The sequence below is a fragment of the Xenopus laevis genome, chromosome 9_10L (genome assembly GCF_017654675.1).
Source record: "Xenopus laevis strain J_2021 chromosome 9_10L, Xenopus_laevis_v10.1, whole genome shotgun sequence".
In the NCBI taxonomy this organism is placed as follows: domain Eukaryota; kingdom Metazoa; phylum Chordata; class Amphibia; order Anura; family Pipidae; genus Xenopus; species Xenopus laevis.
The window spans coordinates 108,362,490-108,381,604 of record NC_054387.1 but is presented as its reverse complement, the minus strand read 5'-3'; the positions used below and the strand labels follow the sequence as shown (position 1 = coordinate 108,381,604).

The 19,115-nt window shown below is 38.8% G+C and overlaps 1 protein-coding gene across 2 annotated transcripts in view; it reads right to left on the bottom strand.

Moving 5' to 3' along the window:
• prkar1b.L (protein kinase, cAMP-dependent, regulatory subunit type I beta L homeolog) overlaps nt 1-19,115 on the bottom strand; it is a 147,892-nt gene that overhangs the window by 105,885 nt on the left and 22,892 nt on the right. The window lies entirely within an intron of this gene.

Genomic DNA, 19,115 nt, shown 5'->3' with positions numbered 1-19,115 from the left:
ACTCCCACTGAGTGCAACTCCTTTGTTACCAGTTCAACTTTCTGTCCCAGCACTAGATGGAGTTTCTTCTATTATGAATAAACCATAGATTCCAGCCCATTCACATTATCATGAAAAGTTCCACAGGCCTGCTTTCTGAATAAATGCTTGATCCAATTCTAAATATAGGCATCGCAATTTTCTTCTTTCTTATATCAATGCACCTCATTGTCAGTTTTAATGCTTCTGGATGTGCTTCTAATGCCTCCACATAGATATTTTGTATCTTTTAAGGATACAATTCTGTTGGTCATTTCAACATTACATTTCGTACCATAACAGCAGGTATAAGGTGGAATAATAAAGCACTGGTTGGAGATAAGTCCACACAGCATTTAGTTTGCCCCCAGTGATTATAGCTGCTAACCTCAACACAACAGGTGGCACTCCTCTTCTCTGAAAAACATGCTGACCTGGGGTACCATTGAGTGCTGTGTCTGGTCTATACTCATGCTCAGTATGGTAAAGTTGGATCTCAGATGCTGAGATGCTAAAAGCTTAACGTTTCCTCTAATGTGTATGCCCCTGGTAGCAGCAAGGATCCTGGGGACAGAATATAAGATGGTAGCTCGGCACTACTATACTAGCTCCCTGGGTCGGTCCTCAGCAGAGGATCACCAGCTCAGTGTCTGAGTTGAGTGTTTATGATCACTAGGGAAAGCGTAAACAAATTTGCAACCCCCAGTGATTAAGCCTTTTCTTGTTCTACAATATCATACCTCCCAACTGTCCTGTTCTTAGAGGGACAGTCCCTCTTTTGACAGCTCAACCTGCAGTGCTTCATTTGAACTGAAAAGTTTTTCTTTGCACTAAACAGCCAGAAAAAAGAAACAATGTTTCTAACTTAATTGGCTTTTGGCAGAGAGCCCAGAACAGCCAGAGCAGAAGATAAGAATCATTTGTAACAATTTTGAGATAAGGAAATAAGTAATTGTAACAATATAAGATAACAGGTCCCTTGGGAGAAGTTAGACAGCTTAAAGGGCAATTCTCCTTCATCAGCAATAACTGAAAAAAACACAGAAATATGTTCGAACTTTCATAACCTGGCAAATTTTGTAAAATGAACATGGTAATTAGGGGGTGTGGCCACAAAACGGGCGTGGTCAAAGCATTTTTGCCATGCTACGCGCACCAACTTATTTGTCCCTCTTTTATATTTCCAAAATGTTGGGAGGTATAAGGATTAGTTGCCTGGCCCAGATTATATTATGAGTATGGATACCAAATTTAGGATACCTTCTATCTTAGGAACCTCTTACTGCTATACAGCTGAGGCTGTTTAGCTTTCTCTGGAAGTCTCATCTTGCTGACATAACTACGGCATAGATATTTTTTCTGGATGTAAATTTTGCCTGATTTCCCATTTTGATGTTTGTAACCATGACTTTTTGATTGGACTTTGGATTTGTCATCTGCCACATATCAGAACCCTTGACCTAAACCTTGAATAATAGGCTCAGTCTGCTTCACTTTGGAGCCCCAAAAAGCTGACTCCATCCATCAATGGGGCCAGATAGCAGAGCTTGATCTCAGCTTCAACTGAAATGTTACAGGATATGTATTAATTCTGTTTTACAAACATTCCTCTAAAAGTTTGTCTTGTAGTTATTGAAATATATTTTATTATTGTGGCCCTAAAATCTTAAGTTAAAGGCTAACTCATTCCACCAGTCATTGACCAGCATTCAATTAGTTGCACAACAGGGTGGCTATACAACAATAAAACATGAAAAGCTGTATGGGGAAAAATAATAATTCTTATTTGTTTGAACAGATATATTCAACATCAGTCTTTGCTTGGTAGATATATAAATATCTGGCAAATCTATTTTAAAATCGGGAAATTATTACTGCACAAAGGAAGGAAATCAGTTTTTATTAGCATTGCTAAAATTGAGCAGACATTCAAGAGACACATTTTTTTTATTGCTCACAAAATATTACAGGAAACAATGTCCAGGCCACAAACCTGCCGTTTATCAAAACCAATGTAATATTCATGTTGTAGCAGAATAACATTGTAATAAAGCAAAGTATGTTAGATGGAGTCAAATACATTATAGCACAGGGGTAGATCGATATCTATCAGTAGACCTTTAACTGGGGATCAGTAGACAATGTCAACAAACAGCTTGCCTAAATCACCCTCCTATTCATGAGAAAATAGTTCATAAGAAATAGTTGTTAAATACAGCAATATAAATCTCTAAATCTCATAAATCAATATAATATTTAAGTAATATTTTCCATGGAACAGAATGCTTTTATCGATGTAGATCATAATGGGACAACATCACTAAAAGTAGACCTCGCATTAGTAAAGTATGGGCATTCCTGTTATAGCACATCAATTCTCCAATTAGGGATTATTCCAAAAAATTCCGATGTCCTAAAAGATATGTAGAAGTATCTGCAGTAGTTAGTCTTCCATCCAATCCTTGTAAAAGATGTGATACAATCTAGCTTTAAATAGTGCCAATAAAGAAGAGTTTATTGCATACACATTGAGAGGGTTGATTTTCAAGCTTCTGCCAAGATGAAAAAATGGACGTTTACTCCCCCAGGTAAATCTCATTCCATGGAGTTAGAAAATACACAAAACAGTCCATTCCGGAGTCTAGGGAACATAATTAAGTAGATGTTCCGTTGCATACCAAGCTATTGTTACTCCAAACGTTAACAGAAATCATTTGTATTTATTGTATTTCTGTCTGCAAATTTTACCAAGCAGCCGGTTTATAATGGATCTCCAATCTGTGTTTTGCTTGTAAAATCTAGCTGAAAACAAATTCTCTGAGACACCCACCAGTTACCAGGGAATATACAGGCAGCTCTGTCTGCATTCCTGCCTCACCAGACCAAGCAGCAGCTAATACTGGCAAAGCAAGCAGCACGTGATAACACCCATGCAGTGGGTAACCAATTTTCTGACAAATACTCTTAGGCCTATAATACAAAAAGGTAACCGTGATTCAAATGATTTTTCCAGCATTTGCTCCTCGCTTAAAATGTGTTGTTACAAATGCCTAAAAAGCTCAGATTGCCCACTATAAGGATCACCTAAAAGTGCAGAACATTGTAAGTGCTACAGGGTGATACAAAACGATGCAAACATAAATGTTCTGTTTACACACTGCCCATCTGCCCATAGTTTCACTTGGCATGTTGTCATAAGTATCATGTGAGAGGTCTGTTATCAGCAGAGGTAAGACATGGCTGACTGTGACAAACATTTACGTAGAAAGTATTTTAAGAGAGCTTACCAGTGAAGCTATCCTTATCAATTAGCTGGTCTGGAGCATGCTACTTATGTAATTAGCGGTTAGCCTTTAAGGTACCCTTATATACACATTGAGGTTAATAAGCAACCAAAGCACTTACAAACTCTGTAAGTAACAACCTCCTTTGTGTCATGCAGTAATTACACACACATTCCGTTTCTTGGGCCTGCACAGGGAATGCAGCTGCAAGTGTGGGCAAGCTTGAACTCTGCTGCCCCCTAGATTTTTTTGTGTGTGGATGAACCTGTGTCCTCTGGCTGCATAGCCAATGGGAGTAGACTAGGACAGCTCTGTTATAAGGCTTTACTGGCTCATTCACACAAATTATCTATCTCTGCAAATAGACAAACCCAAACAATAAGTTCTGGATTGATAGAGCCACAAAAGGCCTTGACTAATCTGCAATTTTAATACTGTAATTTACACATTCTCTGATAAGTATTTGGGGCCAAAAAATTGCAAAAAATTGGACTGTGGGATAGCAGGTATAATAGGGAGAAATTGTGCCTATAGTAGCAGCGGGATAATAGTTTCTGGGAAGGGACTGATGCTGTGGGATAGCAGGTATAGTAGGGAGAGATGGTGCCTATAGTAACAGTGGGATAATAGTCTCTGGGAAGGGAGTGTGACTGTGGGATAGCAGGTATAGTAGGGAGAGATGGTGCCTATAGTAGCAATGGAGATAATAGTCTCTGGGACGGGACTGTGACTGTGGGATAGCAGGTATAGTAGGGAGAGATGGTGCCTATAGTAGCAATGGGGATAATAGTCTCTGGGAAGGGACTGTGAGATAGCAGGTATAGTAGGGAGAGATGGTGCCTATAGTAGCAATGGGGATAATAGTCTCTGGGAAGGGAGTGTGACTGTGGGATAGCAGGTATAGTAGGGAGAGATGGTGCCTATAGTAACAGTGGGATAATAGTCTCTGGGAATGGACTGTGGCTGAGGGATAGCAGATATAATAGGGAGAGATGGTGCCTATAATAGCAGTAGGGATAATAATCTCTGGGAAGGGACTGTGGCTGTGGGATTGCCTCCAGAAAAGATAAATTATAGTTTAGTAAGGATCAAGTACAAGGTACAATGTACTCTTTAATTATTACAAAGAAAATTGAAAACATTTTTAAAATTTTAATTATTTGAGTATAAAGGAGTCTACGAAACATGGCCTTTCTGTGGCCTTTCTGTAATTTGGAGCTTGCTGGATAATGGGTTTCTGGATACCTGACTATTTACATTATATCCCCCCCCCCCAAATGTTTCATTTTGTTAAAAAGACAAAATCATTAAAAGCATGGAGCAAAACTGAAATAGTTTACACAGCATTATTAGCTGGCACAAGAACACTGCCCATGATGAAATAGAGAGCTAAATGTCATCTATGCAATCAGCCAAGAAAACTGTAAAAACGACAAAGGATGACTGATCTGCAGAGCTGGACCCAACGCTGGCTCTATATAAACCACAATAATAACTATAATAATTCATAATACTCCGACATGGAGTGAAATCTTTCTGAAGCAGCCATCTGTCAAATGAAATATTTCTGTATGAACTAGGACATATAAAATAGAACATTTGGCAGAAAAAGATGTTTCCAGAATGGCCAACATATCAACCATGTAATCAGTTGGTGAGAATGTTTGGATGTTAAGGAAGAGCTGGGGTTCAGAAAGGACTCACTTGGAATACAGCCTATATTAATCAGCCATTTGGCTGGCGGCTATTTTGCATGTGAACCATTACATATGAAATGGACTAATGGCTCAGAAATAATCCTATTTTCAAATGGTAATATATATATTGGCTTGTTCCTTTTTCATGCAAGCTTCATGAGTAACTTCTTGCAAAGTATGAACTGTATGAAGTCTCCTTTGAAATAATTGGAGGGTTGTGAGTGCAATAGACAAAGAAATTAAGCCTGCTTTATCTGAATGGGCCCACAGATTTTTTAAGTTCAGTCTGAATGATTCTCCATTTTTTACAGGTATAGGAGAAAACCAGGGCAGCTGTTCTCAGGCTTCTTTTAACCAAAGGATTTCAAGGGTCTCTGTGGAATTCATATTCTCTTTTTGGGCTTTATCTGTTATGACAATTGTGTCTATTGAGCTGTCTGTAGCTTTCTTTGTTGTAAGTGCAATACTTTTATTTAAATACATTAATATCTGACACTATTGGAGTGTACCCTGCTTATTCCATCCAGCTCCCCTTTGTTGTGAATATTCTTTTGATAGTCAACTCCAAACCTTTGTCTACATAGTAACATAGTGAGTTAGGTTAAAAAAGACACACATGCATCAAGTTCAACATTTTGGGGCACATTTACTTAGCTTGAGTGAAGGAATAGAGAAAAAAAAACTTTGAATTTCAAACGTTGGCTACTTAGACCTTCGACTACGACCTCGAAACGAACGATTCGTACTAAAAATCTTTAGTACAGTCTCTTTGAAAAAAACTTCGACCCCTACTACGCCAACTAAAACCTACCGAACATCAATGTTAGCCTATGGGGAAGGTCCACATAGGCTTTCCAACAATATTCTGATTGAAGGAAAATCGTTCAAAGGATTTAATCGTTCGATTGAATGATTTTTCCTTCGATCGATCGATCGAAGTAGTTGCGGTAATTCCTTCGACTTCGATATTCGAAGTCGAATGATTTTACTTTGACGGTCGAATATCGAGGGTTAATTAGCCCTCGATATTCGACCATTAGTAAATGTGCCCCTCTATGTCTATATAAAACCTGCCTAACTGCTAGTTGATCCAGAGGAAGGTTCTCTAATTTGCATGAGGAGGAAATAATTCCTTTCTGACTCCAAGATGTCAATCGGACCAGTACCTGAATCAACTTGTACTAAATAATGTTTTCAACAACCCTGTATTTACAGCCATCCAATCCCTTTTTAAACCTATCTAATGTATCAGCTGGTACAACTGATCAGAGCCGGGCCACCTGGCGGGCACGGCACCGGCTCAGTGTGCGCGAAACTGCACATGCGCGAAGTTACGCTCCAGCGCGCATGCGAAATGGTGTTCGCGCATGCGCAGAGGCGCATTTTTGTTAAAGTTACACTAGGCAGTCTGGGAGAGACGGGACCGGACACCGGGTAGGCGACAGAGCAGGTACGTGCCTGGCGCCCCCCCAGCTTTGTGCCCTAGGCACGTGCCTACTCTGCCTACCCCTAGTTCCGACCCTGCAACTGATTAAGGGAGAATTCCATAACTTCACAGCTCTCATTGCCAAAACCCTTTCCAAATATTTAAATGGAGCCTCCTTTCTTCTAATTGGAATGGGGGCCATTGTGTCAGCTGGAAGAAACTAGTAGTAAATAAAGCATTAGATAGATTAGTATATGATCCCCTTATGTATTTAAGAGAGCTAGCACACGGGCAGATTTGGGGAGATTTAGTCGATTTCCGAAGTCGCCCGAATTTGCCTTACGAGGAAACTTGCACATAAAATTGCACATTTTATTCTAGATGGGGCCTTACCAGCACTCTGTAAAGTGGAAGAATGACCCTCTCATCCCACAAATTGATGTTTTAATACAGCTCCAAACCATTTTTGCCCCTGCAGCTGCATCCAAGTTTATTATGTACAAGGACTCCAAGGTACTTCTCCATTATGGATTTGCCTAGTGTAGCCTCATAAGTGGCATGCATATTATACATTCCAGGTGTAAAAATATCTATTTGAATAGCACTACCAAAATTACACATTTTAATAATAATAATACATGGTACAGGTATGGGACCTATACACAGAATTCTCGGGACCTGGGGTTTTCTGTATAATGGATCTTTCCATAATTTGGATTTTCATACCTTAAGTCTAAATCATTTAAACATTAAATAAACCCAATAAGCTGGTTTTGCTTACAATAAGGATTAATTAATTATATCTTAGTTTGGATGAAGTACAATGTACTATTTTATTATTATAGGGCAAAGGGAAATAAGTTTAATTTGGATTATTTGGATAAAATTGAGTCTATGGGAGATGGTCATCCCGTAATTCGGAGCTTTCAGGAAAACGTGTTTCCAGATAATCGACCCCACGCTTCAGAGGCATTTGCCCAGAGACCACCAGTATAGGGGACCTTTCGTTTATTCTAACTGTTGCATGACATTTCCCCCCAAAATACTTTTTCTATTTTTTCTAGAGGGGAAACATTTTGGAGGCGTTGCCTGCTGCAAATAGAAGCAATCAATGTAACTGTCTCCCTCAGCTGAAATAATCCTGAAATGTCTCCCTATCATTCAACAGCAAAACTACCACCTAATGGGAAAAATATGAAAACAAGACACCCACCACTTTTCAACAGAGGTTCGTTGTTTTAACAACTAATGACTGAAGCATTTCTCTACAAAATAAGAGTATTTGCAGCTTATTCTGCACCCATACAAAATATTTGCTTTTTCAAGGTGTTGTGTTTTCAATAGAATTTTATTTTAATATTTTTTTAATTCCCATGCACATTCTGAGCTTATAGCTCCCATTTAGCAGTCTGAGAATTGGCTGCTGCTTTTGTGTAAATAAACATGTGCCCAGGTATTCGAAACTAACCTCACCGAATCTTGTTTTATCACATAATAGCCGATGGAAAATTTATTAAATTGAAAACTGATAAGCTGCTTGGATTCAGCAGTTGCAGATATGTTTTTAGAACAAATACAAGCTTCCTACTCTTTTTTTTCTCACCAACAAAAATCCATGAGTCAGATTTCTGAAGAAAAACATAGATATGATCATTGAATTATGGGGGCCAAAACATGCAAAGACTCTGAAGCAGAGTTCAACCTGGAAATAAATATTTAAAAGTCAATGCAAGACTCATGCAGATATACCAATATGCATAACAAGCTGGCACTATTGATGTTTTATTTTGGCTAAAATGTAAACTGTTTTTAAATAGCGAAATATGCTTTTACAAAAGTTATTTTGAGATACATTCCTGCCAAAGCATAACATCTAATAACTGCAAATGCAATCTGCATTCCTTATGCAAGGTTAGCTGGTATAATGCTAGGACAAGCTGCTGCACTTCATCATCTTGAGCACAGTGACCCCAAGTGGCGGAGCGCCATAACAGCCAATTGATGGTTGGTTGGAAGAAAATACCTACCTATATCAGAATAGTTATTTTCCATGCTTTACAGTATACTTTTTTGCAATTCCATACTATTCATCTGCATGGTTATTTTTAATAGGGAAAATCATTTCTTATGATTTTAAATAAACACTGTAGCTGGCCAGGGCTTATAAGCAGTTCATTTTCCTTTTTCATTTTGAGCTCATTACTCTGCTTTCATAGGAGCATGCTTAGGCATCAGGGCCATAAACATGGGCATTTACAACACAGGTTACTAATGCAAAAAGAGGTAGCCGGAGAGCTACCTCCTTTTGCATTATTAACCTTTGGCACTCCAGCACGGGGATTGCAGCGCGTAGAGAAGCACACTCACACGGATGAATACATAAAGGACTTTTTTATAGTTGGACATTTACAACACAGGTATGTTCTGCATATAAACTCTACATTCACATTTTATGGAAAATGATATCCCGTTCATGTAGTCATGTTTTAATTTTTCTTCTTACCTACACATTATTGGATGAAAGTACAAACCTAATCAATACACAGTACATGAAACAGGAGACATTTCACTGTGGCTTTAAAATAGCATCATCTAGTGGTTATATATAGAAAGAGTGTGCTTTATTTGCGCATGTGGGATCATGTTACCCTGACTTATCCCAACTTTCTATCCGCTCTTTTTCATGATACAATTTAAGCAACTGCCTTCTGCTCAAGTTAATACATAATTAGACTTTTTTTGCATTTTTGCATTTTCCATCTAGCTCAAACCCATACCTTATCTATCTCACCCACCTTCTAATGGGCAGGGCCCTCCTTGTTTGTTATTTATATGTTTTAGAATACATACCCTTTTCCTGTTTCACAGATGTGCAGAATGCTGTACGTTGGAAATACTTCTTAAATTATAATAATGCAATGCCTTACCAAAGGAAGCAGCATGGCAGCTCACACATTTGCATATAAATGAACTTACACTGACAGATTTTTAGGATACTGCAGTACATCCGGCACTATGCCCTATGGAGTTCAGCATGATCTTTAGCCTTTTAGAGGTCCCATTCATTCAACTGGACTACTGGAGTTGCTATGATGTTGCATAACAGAATAGAGAAAACTACACTGGCTATTTCTCAGATACTGAACATAATAATAAAACATTTATAAATAGTGCAAATGTCGCTTTATGATACAGGTATGGGAACTGTTATCCAGAATCCTCGGAACCTTAGGTTTGCTGTAGTGATGTGCTGGTCAAAGTTTCCTCGACCTGCAACCAACCCAAACTAAACCTGGCCTGCTCCGTCCCCTCTATTTATAGACCCGCACCCGACCTACCCTGCGGCGATTTCACAAAAGGGAAACGGAAGGAGGGAGTGCGAGGTCTCGGGTGCGGAGAGCGGAAGATTTTTTTGCGGCAGCCAGTCCGAACCCGCCCAACCTGTGGGTAAACCCGCATGTCCTTTCGGGCAGGCCGCACATCACAAGTTTGCTAGCTAAGTTTCTGGAATTTGGATCTTCATACCTTATGTCTACTAGAAAATCATGTAACGATAAAATATATCCAATAGGCTGGTTTTACTTTCCAGTTTCAGGCCAGCAAACTGAAAGGGAGCAACTGGACAAGATGGCACAGTTAAATTGCTGCAAGCCAAGGAGCCATGCATAATTATTGAGACTATTCACATTATACATTTAAATATGCATGCTGCTAACCAAAAGGGTTAAAGCTCTGAGTGCCTGGCAGTCTGGATATGTAAATGTGGCAGCTGACAGTGTATGGTGTATGTGGACGCCCCTTACAGCTGTTGCGGTCAACTCAAAGCTCATCTTTGTTAGCTGAAATCTTAGCTAATGATGTTTTTTTTCCTAAGGACAAGGAAAACCCAGCTTTTACCTCCCGGGTCAACCTTGATTTGAGTAAAACTGCTGTTTGGACTGCAGGATTTTTTTTTCACAAGCAGCGCTTATCAAAGCATTATACATAATAATAGACCGCTTTCAAGGGAGGAAGTGTTGTGTCTAAAATGATTCACAAATAACTCATGGTGGTTCTCACGAGCAATGTTAGGCTACAGAACCACAACTGGACAACAGATGGGGCCACTGATAAAGGCACAGCGGCAATTTGTACTGGAAATGGGCAGTGCATACATCACATGAGATTGTTTAATACAACTGAATCCGTACAAACACCATCTTGGGTTATGCAAGAGATTCACTAACTAAGGTTTTCTGCACTTACAAATAGAGTATGGAGGGTTAATTAGCCCAGTATAAGGAGTTCCATATATGTCCCTTATTTATTTCAATAGCGATCGAAGGCACCTGTGAGTGTGGCCACTTGAAAATGTGTTGCACTTTAGGTCTAGGCAATTGACACTCAAATGATTAAGGGCCAATTCTGAGCATTGTGTCACTCACTTACTATGCCGGAAATCACTCAGGAAGCAAAAACTTCCTTAAAGGGATACTGTCATGGGGAAAACAAAACACATCAGTTAATACTGCTTCTCCAGCAGAATTCAGCACTGAATCCAATTCTCAAAAGAGCAAACAGATTTTTTTATATTCAGTTTTGTTTTGAAATCTGACATGGGGCTAGACCAGGGGTGTCCAAACTTTTTGCAACGAGGGCCAGATTTGGTGAGGTGAAAGTGTGTGGGGGCCGACCAGTCAGCCTGACATTCTTTGAACCATTTACACCAATTTAACTAATTTAAACAAGGAATCACGTAGCAGTAATATTGTGGGACATTAGTGAAATGATCTGTCACTTGGTCTATACTGATGCCTGTGTGGTGAAGGTGTTAGCAATAGACACGTACTGGCACGTAGTGACGCACTACTCTTGCGTACGTCTTTAGGGCTGAAGGTGCAATCGAAGTAGTGATGTGCCAGTACAGTAAACTAAAGAAGTATGTAAGAGCGGCGCGTCACTAAGTGCCAGTACGTGTCTATTGCTAACAGCTTCAGCACACAGGCAGCAGTATAGACCAAGTGGCAGATCATTTCACTAATGTGCCCAAATATTACTGCTACGTGATTCCTTGTCTTGGCTAGACATATTGTCAGTTTCCCAGCTGCCCTCAGTCATGTGACTTGTGCCTGCACTTTAGGATGGAACTACTTTCTGGCAGGCTGTTATTTCTCCTACTTAATGTAACTAAATCAGTCTCAGTGGGATTTGGCTTTTACTATTGAGTATTGTTCTTAGATTTACCAGGCAGCTGTTATCTTGTGTTAGGGAGCTGTTATCTGGTTACCTTCCCATTGTTCTTTTGTTAGGCTGCTGGGGGGGGGGGAAGGGAGGGTGGTGATATCACTCCAACTTGCAGTACAGCAGTAAAGAGTGACTGAAGTTTATCATAGCACAAGTCACATGACTGGGGGCAGCTGGGAAACTGACAATATGTCTAGCCCCATGTCAGATTTCAAAATTGAATCTACAAAAATATGTTTGATCTTTTGAAAATGGATCTCAGTGCAGAATTCTGCGGGATCAACACTATTAACTGATGTGTTTTGAAAAAAACATGTTTTCCCATGACAGTATCCCTTTAATCACAGAGGCATATCAGTGACTGTGCTGGAAGGTGCTACAGCATACTATAAAATATTGTATTACCGCACACCTCCTTCCACTTTTCTGCGTGGTGGTGCTGGTCCTCCGTTGACCAAGCCCGGTCTCCTTACTGCTGTGCAATTTCAAAAAACGGTCCGCACACACCAATGTTGCAGTCGGGGATTGTACCCCTTTTATTAATGCCACCAACAATCAACGTTTCGGGGGGAACACAGCCTCCCTTCTTCAGGATAAATTCACAAAGTGCACAGTGCCATATTTTTATACCCTTAACTCCTCCCATCCCACCTGTGTGACATCTCATTAGTGCCAATTATACAATTAACTCTTTAAGTTCATTCAAGTCCAATGCAAATGAGTATACATCATGTTTTAAATGTGTTACAAATAACCATATATCTCTTCATTTAATAAAAAAACATTTTTTACTCACTGCCCCTGGTTGCGTTTACTTTAGTTCAACTATTTGGAATATACCACCTCCCATGTGTAATAGGGCTATCATGATACTTCATCTGTGAAGAAAAAGGGTGATTATATAAATTATTAAATAGTGTATAAATATCTAAAACCTACAAAACCACATATATTACAAAAAGCATGTCAAATTAAAATCTTCATTGAGGCCTTTAGGCGAAAGTGTTTTCAAACGCCAGATCCAGTATGCTTCTCTCCTCAATAACGATTTTTTAAAATCAACACCTGCATTTTTATACATAACTTCTAAAATCTGCCATCTTATTTGGGAGACATTATGTTTCGCATTATAGAAATGTCTGGCCAGTAGAGTTTCTCGTTTGAATTTCTCTTTACTTTTTTTATCTTTAGTGTCAGTTCCCTCATCCGGTTTATAATTTCTAATCACGCTTTTGTGTTCGTTCAAACGTATTTTAACCGCTCTAGAGGTTTGGCCCACGTAACCTAGGCCGCATGGGCATTTTAACAAATAGACTACCCCTTCCGTATTGCATGTTGCCATATGTTTTAATCGGATTCCATATCCTTGGCTTGGATGGGTACATTTGTCACCTTTAATGTGGACCAAACGTAGTGACACTACGTTTGGTCCACATTCCAATTTGATAAAAAAAAGTATATTGCAACATTGGCATATACTACAAAAGGATCAAATATATGGCAAATTATTCATTAAAAAACCACTTTTCAGTTTCAAAAGGGGCAGAAGTGTGGCGGATGGAATAGTAAGATCAGACTTCAATCCAAAGAAAACAAAAGGGGTGATGTTTAACAAAAGGGGTACCCTTCCGTGTCATGATTGTGGCCACTGTAGTGGCATCATTAAAGGTGACAAATGTACCCATCCAAGCCAAGGATATGGAATCCGATTAAAACATATGGCAACATGCAATACGGAAGGGGTAGTCTATTTGTTAAAATGCCCATGCGGCCTAGGTTACGTGGGCCAAACCTCTAGAGCGGTTAAAATACGTTTGAACGAACACAAAAGCGTGATTAGAAATTATAAACCGGATGAGGGAACTGACACTAAAGATAAAAAAAGTAAAGAGAAATTCAAACGAGAAACTCTACTGGCCAGACATTTCTATAATGCGAAACATAATGTCTCCCAAATAAGATGGCAGATTTTAGAAGTTATGTATAAAAATGCAGGTGTTGATTTTAAAAAATCGTTATTGAGGAGAGAAGCATACTGGATCTGGCGTTTGAAAACACTTTCGCCTAAAGGCCTCAATGAAGATTTTAATTTGACATGCTTTTTGTAATATATGTGGTTTTGTAGGTTTTAGATATTTATACACTATTTAATAATTTATATAATCACCCTTTTTCTTCACAGATGAAGTATCATGATAGCCCTATTACACATGGGAGGTGGTATATTCCAAATAGTTGAACTAAAGTAAACGCAACCAGGGGCAGTGAGTAAAAAATGTTTTTTTATTAAATGAAGAGATATATGGTTATTTGTAACACATTTAAAACATGATGTATACTCATTTGCATTGGACTTGAATGAACTTAAAGAGTTAATTGTATAATTGGCACTAATGAGATGTCACACAGGTGGGATGGGAGGAGTTAAGGGTATAAAAATATGGCACTGTGCACTTTGTGAATTTATCCTGAAGAAGGGAGGCTGTGTTCCCCCCGAAACGTTGATTGTTGGTGGCATTAATAAAAGGGGTACAATCCCCGACTGCAACATTGGTGTGTGCGGACCGTTTTTTGAAATTGCACAGCTACAGCATACTATTACACAAGTCCTCTCAACTAGTCACCCACCATACCTGTGGTGTCCCAGTTAGTGATGGGCAAATCTGTGGTGTATCCCTTCACTAAAAGATTTTGCTACAATCTTGATGCGATCGTCAATTTTTATACACGCGACTATTTTGTCCAAATGCATTAAAGTCAATGGACATCCAAAGCATTTTTATGTGTGCGACTATTCTGATGCGGGACAATTTTTTTGTCGAAGCAGATTTTTGGATAGCCGATTTTTTAACGCAGTTTCGTGAAACGACGCGAATCCATGCCTGGCGAATTTATTCGATCATCGCTCGTCACAGTCATTTCCAAGTCCGAGTCTATTGTCATTACTTCCACAGGCTGCATGTTAGTTCAGCAATGATCTGTAGAAAGGAACCAGCAGCACACTGTGTTCAAGTTGCAAAAGTGCACCAAAATTTATTAAGCCCACATCATACAATTAGGCAACGTTTCGGGCCCACCTGGCCCTTTATCAAGGGCTTGATAAAGGGCCAGGTGGGCCCGAAACGTTGCCTAATTGTATAATGTGGGCTTAATAAATTTTGGTGCACTTTTGCAACCTGAACACAGTGTGCTGCTGGTTCCTTTCTACATGTTATTATGACCCAGTGACAGGAGTGGGTCCTCCAGTTACAGCACCTGACACTACAAGAAGTGTGTATCAGTAAGGTGAGCGCTCCACGTTTACAGTTCAGCAATGATCAACCTGATAAAAATTGCTCGTGAAAATACTGATAATTTCTACTACAACGGAAAATAGTCATTCTAACAAGGTGATAACTGGTTCTAAACCACTTTTTGAGTTGTGCAACTGATTCTCACTAAGAAAAAGGTCAAGAATCCCCACCATAATTGCTCGGCACCAGGGGGGGGGTCAACTATGCTCACGATTTCTAAAGACATCTAGAGACAGCGTCAGTCACAGAACTGAAGAGATTGTGTGGATTCCATTCTAATTTTTCTATAAAAAAAAAACGTTTTTCTTAAGTCAAGTATCAAAAACTCCTATATTACTTGGTGCTTCAACCATACTTGCTTTTGCAGGAACTAAATAAAAATAATATGAGAGACGCAAGATCAGAGTCTATGATAAATTACACTAGCTATTTGATTTATACATGTCCGCTGTGTAATACAGATACCATTTAGTACAATTTTGTATCCAGTAGTGTGGGCACAATATGTCATGTTTTCTGGTGGGCCCTGGGAGGTCCAGTCCATTACTGAATTGAGGTGCTGAAGGCCTAAGCCTGATATTATTCTCTTTATAACTGCTGGTCCGTATATCATCAAAGCTAAACACCTTTCAGTTAAGTTTTAGTATGTTATAAAATGGCCAATTGTAAGCAACTTTTCAATTGGCTTTATTTATTTTTTTTATAGTGTTTTAATTATTTGGCTTCTTCTTCTGACTCCAGCTTTCAAATGGGGATCGCTGACCCAAACTAAAAAACAAATGCTCTGTAGCATTTGTTTTTTAGTTTGTTGCTACTTTTATTACTCATCTTTCTGTTTGAGCCTCTCCTATTCATATTCCAGCCTCCTCTTAAAGGGATACTGTCATGAGAAAAACATTTTTTTTCAAAATGAATCAATTAATAGTGCTGCTCCAGCAGAATTCTGCACTGAAATCCATTTCTCAAAAGAGCAAACAGATTTTTTTATATTCAATTTTGAAATCTGACATGGGGCTAGACATATTATCAATTTCCCAGCTGTCCCAAGTCATGTGACTTGTGCTCTGATAAACTTCAATCACTCTTTACTGCTGTACTGCAAATTGGAGTGATATCACCTACCTCCCTTTTCCGCCCCGGCAGCCAAACAAAAGAACAATGGGAAGGTAACCAGATAACAGCTCCCTAACACAAGATAACAGCTGCCTGGTAGATCTAAGAACAACACTCAATAGTAAAATCCCACGTCCCACGGAGACTCCTTCAGTTACATTGAGAAGGAAAAACAGCAGCCTGCCAGAAAGCATTTCTCTCCTAAAGTGCAGGCACAAGTTACATGACTGGGGGCAGCTGGGAAATTGACAAAATGTCTAGCCCTATGTCAGATTTCAAAATTGAATATAAAAAAATCTGTTTGCTCTTTTGAGAAATGGATTTCAGTGCAGAATTCTGCTGGAGTAGCACTATTAACTGATGCATTTTGAAAAAAACATGTTTTCCGATGACAGGATCCCTTTAAAATCAGTGATTGCATGATTGCTAGGGCAATTTGCACCCGAGCAACCCAATTGCTAAAATTACAAACTAGAGAGCTGGTGAATGAAAAGCTGAATAACTCAAAAACCCCAAATAATTAAAAATGAAAACCGATTGCAAATTGTCTCCGATTATTACTCTCTACATCATTCTAAAAGTTGACTCAAAGCTGAACAACCCCTTTAACTTCGTGTTATCTTCTAGATCTAACATGGCATGTACCTAAGCATATACAACGGACAAGATATACATCCTAGGCCCTGGTCATTAAAACTTTAAATTTATGTTTGCTCTCTTCATGTCTAGGTGATGCAGTATGACTGGCACCAAGTGCTACACATTAAGAGCTTTGACTTGTGTCTCATGCTGTCTGATCATATGTCTATGATCCTCTTGTGACATTCCGGGATGTTTTCCTGGCCCTGTGATGTTTACTGAAACAGGCGGATGTCTCTCTTTGCCGTGAATTACAGGCAGTCATATTATCTGAATTTATGTGTCAAAGTTGTGCAAGTCTCAGATCATGGAAATGTTGACTAGCACATTTTTTGCATATTTTAGAAATGAGTTATTTTAAAAATATAGATGTTTTGTTCACCTGCTACAGACAGCACGCAGATACTTTTTACACTTGACTTTTAGCATGCTCTAGAATGGTATTCCGAGACAGTTCACAATTGTTTTTCATTTTTTATATGTGGTTTTTTTTAGTTATTTCGCTTTTAGTTCAGCATCTCTCTGGTTTGCAATTTCAGCAATCTGGTTGCTATGGTCCAAACAACCCTAGCAATTCATTCAAAAGCAATAAAAATGAAAACATGAAGGTCAATTCAAATCTAAGTTGCTTAGAATTAACCATTCTTTAACATACTAAAAGTTAACTACCACCCCTGCTAATTCTGAATGTGCAGAAAATACTCAGTAAAGAACCCTATATACAAATACAGGTATGGGATCCGTTTTCCAGATACCTGTGTTCCAGAGAGATCCAAATTTTGGAAAGGTCATCTCCCATAGACTCTATTTTATCCAATTAAGGCAAAAATCAACGAACAGATGCGGCCGCGTTCCGACAGGATTTTTAGTCCCATCCGATCGAGATCTGGCCGACTTTCGGCCAGATCTCGATCGGGGAAGCCCGTCGGGGGGCCCCATACACGGGCCAATAAGCTGCCGACTCGGTCTGCCGGCAGCTTTTATTGGCCCGTGTATGGCCACCTTAAAATATAGTTAATCCTTAATGAAAGCAAAAGCAGCCTATTCGATTTATTTAATGCTTACATGATTTTCTAGTAGTAAAGATAAATTACAGAAAGATTCCTTATCCGGAAAACCCCAGGTCCCTCGTATTCTGAATAACAGGTCCCATACCTGTATTTACTTTTCATACAAGTACACCAAAAAACTAAAAACTCAACATGTTAGTAAGCTAAAGGCAGCCATTACCTTGTTCGCTGTAAAGATAAAATTGATTTTGTCTTTAAATATTCCATGGAAGATATTGGCAAAGGTTAATCTGTACAGAGAGTCTTTATGTATTTGCATAATTGTGCTTATTCATTTAAATGAAAGCAGCCATGATTGAGCTGACAGAGCAACCTTATCCAAATACTCATATGGTGTTTGAATGAGGCTGCAACGCTCTTCAATTTTTAACAAGCAATAACTTTGTAACAAGGCTTCTCCCAGTCATTGTAAAACCTTTATTTTACCCAGTAAAATACATGTAGGGTTTCCAAATTCATAATTCCTCAGTACAAAGTGCTCTAGACCCTTTCCCTTGATATTTAATCTATGCTGTTGTCAAAAACAACTCTACATATTGTATCAGTACCCCTAAACATTCCTACATATAATACACCCAAAAAACCTTTTATAAAAGTAAACAGCCCTAGATTCATGTTCATCTACACAACCCAACATATGAGTACCCCTAAACATGCCTATATATTACTACACCTAAACAACCCTATATACAATTACACATCTCTAGATTTATGTTCACCTATGCAACCCTACAAATCTGTACCCCTACAAACCCCTATATATAACACACCCCTACTACCCTATTTACAATGAAACAACTCCAAATTCATATTTGCCTACACAGCCATACATATGAGTAAACCTATAGTGTAAGCTCTGTTGAGCAGGGGCCTCTTTAACCCTGTATGGATGTGTTTTGTATGTAATGTGTATGTTTACTGTATACATCGTTCTATTATACAGATATGTAGTCACTTTATACATTTGTGTAATTAATTATAATACACAACCCTTAGGGGCAAATTTATCAAGGGTCGAATTTCGAAGTTAAAAAACTTCGAAATTGGACCATCAAATTGGCAAAATTCGATAGTCAAACTTTTCTTTTTGAATTTTTTTGGCCATTCTCGGTCGAATTAAAATCTTTCGATCAATGGTAGAAATCGTTTGAATTTTCAAATAAAATACTTTTGGTTATAGGTTTTAGGAGGTCCCCATAGGCTAACATAGCAATTCGGCAGGTTTAAGGTGGCAAAGAGTCGAAGTGTCGAAGTCGAAGTTTTTTAAAGAGACAGTACTTCGATTTTCATATACGGTATTCAAAGTATTTTCAATTGGAATCGAACTCGAATTTGGCCTATTCGATGGTTGA